The 12,927-nt window shown below is 39.4% G+C and overlaps 1 protein-coding gene across 4 annotated transcripts in view; it reads left to right on the top strand.

Annotated features, from left to right (window-relative positions):
• Positions 1–12,927, top strand: part of aff2 (AF4/FMR2 family, member 2) — a 116,160-nt gene that overhangs the window by 49,817 nt on the left and 53,416 nt on the right. The gene's annotated exons all lie outside the window — the stretch shown is intronic.

The raw sequence follows: 12,927 nt of genomic DNA, 5'->3' as shown, positions 1-12,927 counted from the left end.
AGAAGCCGTGACTTACTCTTTTTTGTGAATAGCAAAACGTGGATACACACATTTATTTTACCCTCTGCCAATTTTTTCCTCTGTTTGTCAAGTCACCTGCATATATATGTGAACAAGAAATGTAACATTTTTGTGCAAATTAAGTGGAGTATTTATTAAATAGCAATAATTACTAGCCAATGGATTTTTTTTTTATTTTAAATTTATGGAACCTATAATCATCGTCCATAGCACCCCGATTGAAGATCACAGCATGACATCACACATGAAATGTCTTATTTCTTAATATATATATTCTTAAGATATATCTTAATAACATGAAATCCAGTATACCATTGATAAAAAATAAAATTAAAAAAAAAATTTAACATAACTCCTATTAGATGACCACTTAGGGTTAGCTGCTTGTCAATGATTTCCTTGATTTGATTTGAATGGCCAAACCAAATAATTTCATACAACAACCCGAGGTGTATTCACTATAGCCCCTTCCTCAAGTCCACCACTGACTCTCACAGTGCACAACCCATGCAGCTCTTGATCTTGTCCAAATTGAGTTGTACTTCTGGTACTTAGACATGGCGGGTACAGATTATATATAATTGGACACAATTGTATTGTCAAATAAATTGGACCATATCAAACTCTTTCCGATCTGCCCTCTCTGGTCTTACTTCAGCCCACCCTCCATCTTTAGCTCCCTCACTCGCTTTTTCAAAACAGCATGAAACATCCAGCTCGGTGGCATGCGTGCATGCGTGCGTGTGTACTATGTGACGGGAGAGTAGTCATCCCTATCGAATGGAGCAGCTGTTCCCTTGCTTTGATGGAGCTGGTGTGTGTGTGCGTAGCTTTCCAAATGAGCCCGAGTTGGAGCTTGGAGCATATGGCGCTGAGAAGGAGAAAGGCACTCAGATGTGGGGGGACAGAGGAATTAAAATATACTTTATCCTCAAGACTTTATTACAGTGGAGTATAACGGCAGCAACTGAAACCAATCGAACACAACATGCTTCTTTTACAGTTTTTCACCTACCTCAGTGTGTGCTTTTAAGACTGAAGCTGTTTAAATTTCTCTCTACCAAAAGAATAAAAAAGGTTTGAGGAGGCAAACTATAGCCATAGCAACAATTTAATCAAAAGCCCTGAAGCTTATGATTTGTAGTTGTCGTTGTTTTCCCCTAAAACATTGATGTCCAGCCAGAAAATCTCCTGTAGAGTGGTTGGTATTATTTTTTTTTAATTGAGTTACAACGTACCACACAGTGTATCCATTCATTTTCTACGACTTCTCGTATTGAGAGACTGGAGCGCATTTCAGCTGACTGCGAGAAAGATACAGTCCTCGTTGAGACTGATCATTCACATGGCACGAGGAGAAAGATCAACCATTCTGATTCACAAAGTATTGAGCGACAATTAAAGTGAATCACTACACTATTGATGACTTTCAACATGTTTTATGTGCGTTTCAGTCATGCGCGGCAAGGCCAGAATAAGCAGAAGAATGCCAAGTATAACAGCATGCTATAAACAGGCCTTCACTTGTGTAACACGTTCCTACCTTCAAGGCACTCAAAGCGCTTTAACACTCTCCTCATTCACCTACTGATGGTGCAGCAGTGGGGATTCACTATCTTGCTCAAGGACCGTTCAGCTCAGGATTAGAACCAGAACCTGTTGTTTGGGAGATGACCACTCGCCCATTCTATCGCTATAACTACACAACACAGTGTAATGGTCAAAAAGATAAAGAGTGAACTATTTCTTATTGTGTGGTTGAATTTGCCATAGTGTTACTGCCTGTCACCTATAATCTACACATGACGTAAATCTTACGTCTGTCCATTCCCATTTACATTTTAAGGAGCGTTTTGTCTATTCATGCTGACAGATATTTCAAACATCTGTTTCTCCCTTCATGTACACACATAATGCAAACATCCGTCTCAAGGGGAAACAATTAAGCCCAGTGTCAGACATTGACAATGTCAAAATTGGCTTAAACCATAAACACCAGCACCAATGTCATGAGTGTAAAACCAACAAAATAACCCCTAAGGACTACAAGAACCGACCAGTAAATCACCATCATTGATTTTACATTAACAGTTTCCAAATTACTTCAGGTGCCATGAAATAGTTTAAGATAACCAATGGTCAAGCAGCTCAGTACACGTGTGCGTGTGCGTGCATGTAAACCTTTAAACTGCTGTGGCAGCTTTCTGTTGGCACTATAGAAATATCGATTTGTGCCTTTTATTCCCTCGGGTGTGTGTGCGTGCGTATCTTTGCGTGCAAATGTGCGCATAAGAGAGAGTAGACTGATAACATTATTGATCCTTTCCTCACATGGTTACAGTAGACTTAGACTTACTCCCAGACACACACATACAATGCACAAACGCACACACTTGCACGCACATTTGGTCAGCAACATGAACTGCTGCTTAGAGTTTGAATCTGAACATGGCTATAATTTTGATAGTACAATATTAATTCATTCACACTATTTCATGTACATATTGTCAAAAGATTAAATAGTATTAATGTAAATACTGTACCAGAAAGGAAATTGTCAGTGTCATCAATGCAGGTGGACATTGTGATGACTTTGTCACAATGTCCATATATCAATAATGAGAAATGATTTGGCCTTATTAACAGGTCATATCTTGGGCAGTAAACAATGCTGTGACTCTCATTCTTTTAGTCTCAGCTCTTTATACCGTATTTTCTGGACTATAAGCCGCACCTGAATATAAGCCGCACCAGCCAAAATTAGGGGAAAATCCTATTTTGTTCCTATATAAGACACACTGGAGGTGCTGCAGGTGTTTTAATGTTTAATTTCCACATATAAGAGTATATGTACAAATCGTACAATATCCTAAAAATCGTGAAAATACATAGATAAGTAACTATAAACCGCAGGGTTCAAAGCTTGTGCAAAAAGTAACAGCTTATAGTCCGGGGAATACGTGACTAGGGAACACAAATACTGTATGCAATTTTGTAGTACAGGGTGGAAATAGCGGCTTTTCTATTTTCTTTTGTATTTAAAGCAAATGTGTACGCACATAGAAGGGTACTCGTTCCTTCAGAAGGCACAAAGCAACATAATGTTCATGTTAGTCAATTCTCCATCCGTCTGGTGGATATAAGAGCTGATTTGGTTTCCACCATCTCCTGAGGGAAATATCTGGATTTAATTGCTCCGCGGCTAGCTCCTGCCACTGTCTTCCGTGCGAGGCTGATGGGAGCGGGGAGCAAACAAAGCATGAAGAAACGGTTGTTAAATTGAATAAATGAGCTGAAAGATCTAAAAATGCTTTGAGAAGTTGAGAAGTATACAGTCAATTCCTTTTTTCCCAAAGATTACCAATGTATCATGTCTGTTATGGCCACGCACGTGTTGACTAAATGTAAACTTAGTAAACACACAAGCAAAATATTTACATTTACGTGTAACGTAAAACTTTCAATTGCAAGGCGTAACCTTGGTTAAGGCTTGGTTAGAGTAGCACAAATAATAAAAAATTCCTAAGACTAGGGAATTTAAATCATGACACAGAGCTGTTCTTCTCTGGCATTTAAGGAAAATACATTTTTTCAGGTTGGTAGGCTTAGATAGCTAGCCAACTGCTTGTGATAGTGGTAGAATGGAACACATAATCAGAATCAAGTGAGTTAATTGTGCCAGTAATGGAACCAAGATGCTCAGTTACTTTGTAGTAGTGGAGGGGCGTGCTGGGCAGCCAAGTGCATCACTGGATGCTCTTTTAGCCACACCCCCAATAAATCTAGAAACTTGAAATGGTGTTCACTTGGCCACTGTACTGTAACTACACTATTCAGTATAAACTCCTTGTTGGCCCCAGTAATGTGATGCCTGTAAGAAACTGACACCTTCATACAGCATTGTGTAAGAAGACTTTCCAAATAATCCTTCTGATCATTACTTTCAAATTAGCAAAGAAAGGCAATATCGCTCAGGGGAGATGAAAGAGGCTGTCAAAAACATTGATGCTTCATTGAAACACTTAACGTGAGGTCACTGCTCTGTTACTGTCGTTTGTCTGAAATAGACACATAAACAACACTCAAGCATGTTTAGGCATGTGAGTGAGGTGGCAAGAAGGTAAACTCTGATCTGACAGGTGACATTTCCAGCGGTGCTGTGACAGCTTTCATTTCAGTAGTTCAAAGAATGGGGCTGATGTAATTTCACACTGATTTGAAGACCCGCTGTGGCATTTCTGTCGGTCATGTGTAAAAGCACATACGGCGCCTCGCCACTAATGTAGCGGTAAATAAGAAGCAGGATAGACTTGGACCTCTAGTCAGTAATCAGGAAGGCCACAGCAACAAAATATATTCTGCTCAGACTCAGCTTCTATTTATGCATTTTTGCTTCAAAAAATAAACTTAATATGACACGTTAGTCTGACAAAAGAAAATGGACTATGATAAAAACCGACATCAGTATTAAAAGCTTGGTTAAATTTCCATCATGTAAATGACTTTGCTTCTTTCATTTTACTTGCTATTTCCAAAACTCACCTTTGGGCAGAATCATTCTTTCGATTCAGTGTTTATGCCTAATATCACACACCCACGCATACACACGCACGCACGCACACATACGAAGATGATAGACAACAATATAATTTGATATTATTTTTCACAAATAGAGGCCATGCATGAGTGCGGGATGCAAAGTGAAACAATTAAGTTAGCAAATCAGGACATGTACGTTGAAGAGGACATCCAGTCTAAGGCTAGTCTTCTTATTTCTTTATTTTTGCTTTTTTTTTTTTTTCGGGTGGCAAGTAATTTAATTCTCAACTGAAAAGGCTGACCTATTGATTGCAGTTGAAAGAGTGAAAGTCAAGATATTATCTTGGGGTGTGAAGTCATTATTACATTTCACGTTTTTGAGAGAATAACATTAAGGGGAAAATGTCATAGGGACATGCTGATGATGTCGAAGCAACAGCTGGCAGGATTATTAAATGAAATATCCTTTCAGAAATGTATGTAGACATCGTAATCACAATACGGGTGTATTTATTGACATTAAAGTAACTAAGGGAACTTTAAGTTCAATATTTATGTGCTACTCACTATGTAAACCAGATCTTCAGATCCAGCCTGTGATTCAAATCAGCTCTTCTTCAAGTAACATAATCAATCTTTTTTGGAACTGTTATCTTAAAAAAAGATATGCAGTGTTTTCCGGACTATAAGTCACAGTTTTTTTCATAGTTTGGCTGGGTGTGCAACTTATACTCAGGAGCAACTTATGTGTGAAATTATTAACACATTATATCATTTCACACATTATTAAACACCAATCCGCAAGAGGGCGCTCTAGGCCTGTGGAATAATTGGAACTGCAACTGACGATGAGTCTGACGTAAGCGACAGAAGAGGAAGCGCCGCATCTTCTATTTCCAGGGTTAGGGTAGTTGATAAGTGACACCGAGGATGAATATTTCATTGGATTTAATGATTTGGAGTGACACAGATGGTTCGATAAACTTGTTTGCATATTATTTATGCTATAGTTATTTGAATAACTCTTAATATATGCACGTTCTTAGTTCCTTGTTTATGTGTTTATGTAATGTTAGCCTACCGTAGCGTTCAGCCTGTTGTTACCTATTCTATTTTTATTTTAAATTGCCTTTCAAGATAACATGTCTGTTTTTGGTGTTGGATTTTATCAAATAAATTTCCCCCCAAAAGTGACTTATACTCCGGTGCGACATATATTTATTTTTCTTCTTTATGATGCATTTTATGGCTGGTGCGACTTCTATCAGGAGCGACTTATAGTCCGGATATATATTTTTTATCAAGCTTGTTGAGGCAACAATTCATCAGCATGCTCTGATTTACTGACAAAGATTATCTTCCTTCATTAAAGTGATTACTATGGCTTGTGGCCACAATGATGAAATCGCAGATGTTAGTTTTTTCTTCCTCTCACTAACAGTCTGCTCACTAGAGTGATCAATATTTTTATGCTAGCGATGGATCAAATGAGTTTGTGTAATGTGAAAGAGGTCACTTAGAGAGGCCAGTCTACTGAGAGTTATCATCCACACTCGGCAGCTTCACAAAATGTTTTATCATCTGCCACCTGACTGTTCTGTGGGCCACAACTTTACTGTTTTAATTCACTCCGCCGCTCTTATCTTTGAAAAGCTCAGATAAACTCACCTCGCTCTTAAAAACCTCACCAGCGAGGCTGCATCTCTTCCTGTCCTCTGAGGTCATAATTCCTTTTAAGTGGCGATGGTGTTCTTAGCGGCAGGAAATAAATGTACTATAACTTTCTCTCCCAAAACATCATACAATCAATTATGATGGCATTAATTATCCAATAACAAAAGTGTTTTGATGCAAGTTTCCATTAATATAAAATTAATGATGAGACAGCGTCTCTCTCATACCAATATACCAACCTCTCTATTTATGTAGCTGTTAAGAATGTAAATTTGTGGCTTTTGGTTAAATGATTAAGCCCATGTAAGTGTGTGGAAGAAAAACCTTTATGGTTTTTTAATTTCTTGCCATTAATTTTACGTATCAGTTGAAAATGTGATGTCCAAAACTCTTTTGCACTTATGTCATGTTCACCATTACAGTCCTGGTGTGGCCTACATTTCAGGTATATTTGCTTTTGCACAAGACTGAATGCTTGCTAAATTCACTGATTTGTATATAACAAAGATATAATTTATAATGTTTTAGATAAACATACCAACTGCCGGCGGCTCGGTGGCGCACTGGGTAGCACGTCCGCCTCACAGTTAGGAGGGTGCGGGTTCGATTCCACCTCCGGCCCTCCCTGTGCGGAGTTTGCATGTTCTCCCCAAGCCCGCGTGGGTTTTCTCCGGGCACTCCGGTTTCCTCCCACATCCCCAAAACATGCTTGGTAGGCCGATTGATCACTCCAAATTGTCCCTAGGTGTGAGTGCGAGTGCGAATGGTTGTTTGTCTCTGTGTGCCCTGCGATTGGCTGGCAACCGGTTCAGGGTGTCCCCCGCCTACTGCCCGATGACGGCTGGGATAGGCTCCAGCACGCCCGCGACCCCCGTGGGGACTAAGCGGTTCAGAAAATGGATGGATGGATGGATACCAACTGCTTCAATGACTGCAGAGATATTATGGTATTATTATTATTATTATTATCATTATTGTTATTATTATTACTACTACAACTGCTACTACTTCTACTACTCAAGAAACTAAACATAAGGAGCAGGGATATACTCTGTCAAGTGGACAGCTTAAACTGAAGCTTTTACTGTTCATTACTGCAACAATACAAGTGGAACAACTCTTGGAAATATAGAGAAGCCTAGGTATGAATATGAAAGTATTTTGGGGTGCCTTCACTGAATAGGCGATGCATTGCAACATGGGGACATGGTATTCTGTCAATGCAGCAGTGTCTACCAGTGCACCAAACAGCTAGCTTAATTTGCATAATATCTCTCTGGCTGTCAAGTCACGACCAAGACATGCACACAAATACATCCACACGTGAAACGATTCATAATACCTCCACTTCTATCATTTACTTAGGCACCAGAGCTGTATATCACCTGGATTTTAGGGGAATCTAGGGTAGGATATGCCTCAAAAAGTGTACACTCCAAAATGGACTTGTGTTGAAACAAACAATAATGCAATTGAGTGAATGGACCCCTCAGTGGGTTTTTGAAGTGGTACCGTTCAAATTTAAATAGCTCACGTCCTATTCTGGTTTGATACAACATTACCCGGAGAGCTCCTGCTGCTCCCATAAAACACAACAGTTAGTACTGTGTCATGTATTGTAGAGATGCACGAGCAGCATGAATGGAGGCAGCATGTCACAAGTTATTTCTCTTTACATGGATGTTTCATAAACTGTTTAGCATACTGTGCAGTATGACTAACTGTTCTGTTTACCCCTGGGGATTAGCATTACAGCAATGGATTAGCTGCAATGATCAGCATTGATTTTTACCATCACCGCCAGTCTGAAGCTGTGTATTATTGAGCCACAGGGAGTTCCCATTCCAACTAAAACTCCATTTCACTTCCTCCGGTTTGGACGCTCTCAAGAGGCTGGTCAGATAAAGCGACTGTTATCATACTGCTGAATAGGAGGTCATTGGTTCAAGAAGAGGCAGAGCAGAGCACTCGACACACTGCCGCTCCCGGTGATGGTGGTCTAAGGGGTCACAGTCGTAATTCCGTGCACTTTCACTGCAAGTCTCCTTGATATACTTGATGGAATGCTTGGACAGAGAGATGCGCTGGAGGAAGCACTCATGTGCTCCGTATGATTGTTAGCCCAATGTAGTGGGGCATTTAGATGGAATATTTCACATTGTGTTGCTAAATATTTTTGTTTGTCCCCTTCTTTGTAAGTTAGAAGGCTACTTCCTTGTAGATGGTGAGGGTCAGGAAGCCTTCACCAGAATACACAAGGTCAGTGTGTGAGTTACCATTCCATTCTGGAGGATTGTATCCATGATCCTGCTCCAATCTCAGCCTTTGGGCCAAGTGGAAGAGTTGAATTTGTAGTGTGTCGAGGCTTTTTGCACCAACCTTTTGTTTTGTGGATGGATCGAAAGTGTGCTTATATTCTGTCCCACGTGGGGTTTGAAATGTAGGATGTGAGAGCTCACGTGTTAGCACCACTACTAATGTGTGGGTTTCTACATTGTTGCATCATTTTGCTCCATTCCCTCCATTGTATTTTGACAGTAATTCATGATTGACCCAAAGATTAGTATTCTCAATTTTGCATTGCATTCTTCAGGATATATTTTGAAAGCTGTGCTGCGTTTATCAATTTGCCAATAAGTGATTGATATTATAAGAGATTACGCATTTTCCATCCATTAATATTAATTCCCCAGGATATGAAGGTAGTAAAGCAACACATTTGATAGTCTTGACTGGTCAAATATGATAGATTACAAGGCAACTTCATTTGAGACAATAAAACCTAGACCAAACGTCTTGTAAAATATAAGACTATTTCATAACAGCTTATGTCTGGTGCCCATAAAAACATGGTTATAAAAATCTTTATTGTGCTTGGCATTACAGGACAATTCATGGAGAACCCCTGCTGCTAGCGCGCTCATATTATTCATTAGGTTCTGATACAGACCAGTGGCTGCTCCCGACTTTGTGTACGTGGTAGGGCCTCTTAAAAATTACGCACCGCTGGACTCGGCATTGCCAGTTTGCCAATCAGAGCATAGCTGTGATATGCAAATCACGTACACACACACAAACACACACACAGATAGAAATACGCACAGAGAAAAAGCTTTCTCACACACACACACACACATAGGCGCACACGCACACACACACAGTGGGGGAAAGAGTGTTTTGATCTAGCAGGGCTATTACAGACATTTTAAAATCCTATGAATATAAAAGAGAGAGAGAGGGAGAAGGAGGGAAGTTAAGAGAAGGGAGATGAGAAAGATGAGAAGGATGGAGTGAAGTAAGAAAAGGGAGAAGGGAATGCATGACAATCTAGCCAACACCCTTTTGTTTTACTCTTGTGACGAATAAACTAAATAGGTGGAAGGCAGATTGACTGGATTGCTTCTATTCTAATTTGTGATTTCAGATATATGCTTATTTCTTAATTACATTTCATATCATAGTGCCATGGTGCATGCTGTTGCCTATCCTAAAAATGGTATGGGTTTGATTCCTGGCTAGTGCACCCTGGCACAGGCGCTGTCCGGTGCTAGTACCCACACTGTGTCATGAAAGGCATCTGCCTTTAAACCTATGCCAGACAATCTTCCGATCCCTAACAAATGTGTTTATGTCTGCTCTTTTAGGTTGATGCAAATCTAATAATATGCTGGAGGTTGTGTTTTTGTCCGCATTAGTAAATGTACTTTACTTTTATGATGGATGCGAGTTGTTTCATCCTACAACTCAATTCTAATACAGTCTCCATAATAGCATATTTTTACTCTAAAATAAACACTCCCCGGACTCTCAGAAAATTGAAGTGTACATTGAAGGCAGAAAATGTTTGCTAACATTATAAAAGAAAAGCTGAGGCAGCTAATGGGGCGATTAAGAGGGAGGAGAGTTGCTATTGAGAAAAAAGACTTGTGTTGGATTAGTTTCTCCTTTTGAGTACCAACTAGTGGTTTACACCTCAGCTCCTAACACCCTCAAATCCCCAGATTTAGAATTCATAATGCATGTACAGAGGAAGCGAAAGGTAAGATCAGTGGAAAAATGGAGAGAATAAAAAAAATAAGAAAAATACAATACAGCAATACAATAAATTGCGTAACCTGGATACAGATTGGTATATACACAATTCTATTGTGATTGTTGTGTTTCTTATCGTTGTGTTTTCCATCATATGTACAGTATTTTACAATATTACTCACCAAAGCATTTCCATAAAAACAATTGCCCTCAGGTAATGTTACATTTGAATAGCAGCGGGCCACAATATTTAGGAACATTTGTACTTTTTACAAACAACATTGGATATTTTGGGAGGTACAGATGATGGCAGATTGAACAAACAAACTGTTCCAGCGGTTCAAGAGATTTGGAAAAGAAACGTGAGAATGTGTGACGAGCTCATTCCTATTTTGTGGTCCTGTGATAATGTCTATGTATAAAGTACAACATTAACGCTTTGGGTTTCAATTTAAACACTCCCCCAGCGCACATGTGAAGTCCCGCTGTCCTCACAGCTCTGAGCTTATTGCCAGTGTCCTGCCTGAGTGCTTTGCTAGCACATCTGACACTACTGCTTGCACACCTACAGATGTTGAGTGCTTTTTCTAACCAATTTACTTTGTTTCTGTAACGCAATATCAAGGAGGACTAAGTTTTTTGATTCACGTTAAAAGGGTTAGTGATTCTAATGAATGATCACGTCCGTTTTTCATTGAATGATTATAGCCAATCTGTTCTTGCTGCACTCACATGGCAGCTATTCAATAAGTATTGGATTTTTATCCACATTTGAAAAAGAACTGAATAACTGATGATACCGTATTATGTTTTTCGTTACGCTTCCGTGGCACGTGTCCGATTTGTTTCACTTGGCAGCGGAAATCAATTTAAGAGTTACATCCAACTGTGACTCCGCCCTTGAGTTGAGACTGAGGCTTTCGATGCCTTGCTCAAGGGCACCTTGCAATTGTCAGGATGCAGACTAGAATGAAATCTGTCTACAAAATCGATCTGCATACATACTGGAGCATTGGAAATCACGTTAGAAAAGCCCCTTAAGTTTTTGTTTTCTTTATAAAAAAAAAGATGGGGGGGATGAATTCATATTATCTGTAAACATGCAAGTCTCCTACTCCTGATCAGGTTGTCTAAAAAACAGAACTGAAACAGTGTGCGTAAATTGATTATAATCTCACATGTACACTAAGTCATATCCAAACCTACAAACGAAATATGTGATCCTTGTTTGAGAATTTCTTCAAAAAGAAATAATAGTTCATTGTGATAACCACTGATCCTTACCTCATCTATACAACTGCACTAGGCTACTGTTATACGCACACACACATGCACGCACGCACATATATTAAGTCCATGGTGAATAAATTGTTTTCTAATAATTGATTGAAATGCACCCTGTGTTGCAGTGAGAACTATTTGAAGTTAGAGTTGATGAATGTAAGTGAATAAACAAATACTAACCGGTGTCCTGTTGTATTGCTGACGACCCTTCATCACCCACCCGCTGTCCCCCTTTCAAGAAGCACTTATTTAGTTGGTAAAAAGGCATCATGCTGAGAACCACACACAGAGAGACCACACACGAACACAAGTTCTGCCAACAGAACAAAAAAAATACGTCGTATTTTTCTGCCAACAGAGTAAATCATATATACTCAGCTTGAATGTTGCTGTGCACACACAAACACAAATCTGTCAGTCATTGCCTCTTCACTGCTCTCAATTTCAATGCCATCGGGATGCTTTCTGCATGTGTCCTTTATACTGCTTTTCTTTTTTATGCCAACCGAAAATAAAGGCACCTTTGTGAAACTACAGAAAACGTTCATGCTCATGTTATTGAATTGAAAGGTATGTCCGTACTTGACTAGAAGGGTTTGAATGCCTTAATGGTTTTGTTTGGTCATTATGTGATGAAATTTGAGCTGAAGTTGAATAAAGGCATCATTGATATTTTTCAACACAGTACAGTGGAGTTTCACTTCACATCACTGACATGTTCCTTAGCATCATTTCTGAGGTACAGCTGACATGAATCTTTTAAGACAACGACTGTAATTGAGCTGAAGTCCAGTGGGCTTTGTGGACAGCTCTTATAAAGCACTGCTTGAAATAAGCGGTTTCACATCACAATTTGTGGGTCAAAATTTCTATTTTGCTCCTTATTAATAGCAAAACTGGGCATCAAACGCAGAGACAACTGAACCACAGAGCGGGTCGCAAAAAGGGTTCATCATCATACTCATGTCAAAAATTGTGGTTAGTAGGTGGTCAAGGGAATCTCTGTGCTACAACAGCTTTGGATGGCTACTAGTACGCCTAAACATGTCATGGAGTCATTTCTAAGTCAGTTCACATTCCCTGTGTGGTGGCAAATAAGCTACATTTCTGAGACATGTCAGCACTTATTTTATGTCACTTAAAGCAATGGACAATTTGCCATCTTAAATTACTTAAGAAGCACTTTTGGAGAAATGCAACCGAAAGCCAGGATACGCAGAGGAAAATTTCAGGCGCTATAGCAGCAGTCAGCAGGTACAAAAATACATAGCAGGAAACTTGTATAGAGTGACTATTTGAATGAATTATTTTTGTTATCTTTTTTTAGCTACAGACAAAAACACAACAGCAGCAGTTTGAGGGCAATTATAATGGAAA

Source organism: Syngnathus scovelli, chromosome 1, assembly GCF_024217435.2.
Source record: "Syngnathus scovelli strain Florida chromosome 1, RoL_Ssco_1.2, whole genome shotgun sequence".
Lineage (NCBI taxonomy): Eukaryota > Metazoa > Chordata > Actinopteri > Syngnathiformes > Syngnathidae > Syngnathus > Syngnathus scovelli.
Note: the sequence above shows the minus strand (reverse complement) of the source record. Positions and strands in the feature narration are given on the sequence as shown.